Source organism: Sardina pilchardus, chromosome 9 (genome assembly GCF_963854185.1).
Source record: "Sardina pilchardus chromosome 9, fSarPil1.1, whole genome shotgun sequence".
Classification (NCBI taxonomy): Eukaryota; Metazoa; Chordata; class Actinopteri; order Clupeiformes; family Clupeidae; genus Sardina; species Sardina pilchardus.
Genome location: NC_085002.1, coordinates 26,576,825 through 26,579,324, shown reverse-complemented (window position 1 = coordinate 26,579,324; position 2,500 = coordinate 26,576,825). Strand labels below are relative to the sequence as shown.

Sequence of the window (2,500 nt, the reverse complement as noted above, 5' to 3'; positions counted from 1 at the left end):
AGCTGGACCTAATGTTCAGCCTTGAACAGCTAATATATAATGTTCCGTTTCTCATACGAGCATGCCTATCGTGCATTAATTAACAATGCTGCCGTTCGGTGATGTAAAAGCAGGCTTTGCGCCCGCCGCTATTTGGGGGTGTTCAGCACGTCCAGCCCAATCCCTGCAGACTGAGGACCTGAGCAGTCTCATCAATAGTTAGCTGGGCTGTAGAAGTGCACAGCAGCCAACTTTAGATAATCAGGCACAGAAATGCTGATTGGGGGAGAAACCAAAAAAGGATTTTATTGTTGGATGTTTGAACACAGAAAACTTTCATCTAGTGGATAGAGGAAAGTTGCTTAAAGACTTTGTTCTTGTCTCCCTATGAGACCCCCTCATTATATGGCCTGAGTTATCCTTCAAACCAGCATCATGAACCCTGTGATCTTCCACACACGCCTCAGTCATACAAGAACTACACTGATGATTACTTTGGAAGTTAGTCTGCATTACGGTGCATACATGTGCGCACACACACACACACACACACACACACACACACACACACACACACAGACAGACAGACAGACACACAGACACACACACACACACATACACACACACACACACACACACACACACACACACACACACACACACACACACACACACACACACACACACACAGTGTGTATGACCAAATTTTGACTGCAGCATGCAAAATGATAATCACCTCCATTACACTAGAGAGGCAAAGATAAGCATGAGAGCGCGAGTGTTTGCGTGTGTCAGAGAACGAGCGAGAGAGTGCAACGGAGACAAAGACACGGAGAGAGAGAGAGAGAGAGAGAGAGAGAGAGAGACAGAGAGAAAGAGAGTGGAGGGGAGATGAAAGATTAGACCTCCCTGTATGCAACATAATGAGACGTGGCAAGTACCACTGTCTTTTTGTTCTCACGTGCCACAGTGAGAAGAAGCCCTCTCCATATTCACGGGGGTTGTGGGGAAAGAAACGCATAAAACATACGGCTTTCTTCAAATTGGAAGCAGTATATCTGCTCAGCTTACTCCCCCTCAAGCCATTTGGCTTAATTAGCTTGCTTATGTTTGGGCTTGGGCTCTGGCGGGGAGATCCATAGGCTTTCATGCATCTGTCATATGCAAATAATTACTGAGCAGCGCGTCTTCTTCGCTGCACGCTGCCTCACGAGCGTGGGCAGGAGAGAGAAAGACAGACTGACAAAACAAATAAAACACATTCTGGAGTTGAGCGAGCCACCAAGAGTTATCACCAGGTTTGTGTGTGTGTGTGTGTGAGAGAGAGTGCGCAAGTGTGTGTGTGTGTGTGTGTGTGTTAGAGCTGCAACGGGGAAAAGTTGGCGAGTATTAAATTAATCGCCATCTTACTTTGGTAATCGGTTAAGCACTTGGTATCAAATTGGAAGGGAAATATCTCAACATTCTCTGACTGAAGCTTCTCAAACTCTATGACAATAAACTAAATAGCTTTGGACAAAACAAGCCATTTGAGGACATAATCTTGGGCTTTGTGTATGTGTGTGTGTGTGTGTGTGTGTGTGTGTGTGTGTGTGTGTGTGTGTGTGTGGAGGTGGCATTTGCATCAACTTCCTTCCTTTTTCTAGTAATTAAGAAAATAATCGACAGATTAGTCAACTATGAAAGGAATTGTTGGTTGCACCTCTAGTATGTGTGTGTAATACTGTTTCTAAAACGGATAGTTCCGGTCCTTGATTGTGATTGGCTGAATCGCGTTCGATGCCGTTGTAAATATCATGATAAACTCACACCTTGACCGCATTTCGTTCTATAGTAATGCGCTAGCACAAAACTAGCAGTGGCTGCGTCTTGTTGTTGCATGGCAACCATTCATAAGGAGGGAATATATTTCTTGGCGGAAGAATGATTATCTATGAATATATCGTTACTTTTTCGTTGCTGTGCCTTTCTTTCATGAAATCTTGCTAGATCGACGTAGTAACCGTTTTAGAAAAGCAATAAGCCACTCGAGTCCGTGGGTTATACTGTATAATCGACGCTTCGCGTCGTGCCTAACAACGCCCCTTAGCTGTTCGATTATACAGTATAACCCACGGCCTCTCAGGGCTTATTGCTTAAATATATATATATATATATATGTGTGTGACACACATATGTCTGGGTGTGTGTACAGTATTCTCCACAGCATGTAGCATATCTCCATGTTTTTGCATGTGTGTGTGTGTGTGTGTTGTGTGTGCCATTGTAAGAGCTGGAATGCCTCTTCTCTCTGCGGACATGTCTGGGGGTGTGCCAAGCCTCTGGTCCAACCAGCAGCCCTGTACCAGAACCCCAAGGCTCCAGCGTACAGCTACCCCCTCCCCACCCCCCCCCTCCTCTCCCAACCAGCAAGGCTCCAGCTTACAGCTACCCCCCCCCCTCCTCTCCCAACGGGCAGCCTGTTAGTCAGAGCTGGAGCCCTACCTGGGCCTCAGAGAGACAGCCTCTCCTTTTATGTACA

The 2,500-nt window shown here is 46.0% G+C and overlaps 1 protein-coding gene across 1 annotated transcript in view; it reads right to left on the bottom strand.

Moving 5' to 3' along the window:
• The window catches only part of cdh4 (cadherin 4, type 1, R-cadherin (retinal)), a 225,465-nt gene that overhangs the window by 21,023 nt on the left and 201,942 nt on the right, over positions 1–2,500 (bottom strand). The gene's annotated exons all lie outside the window — the stretch shown is intronic.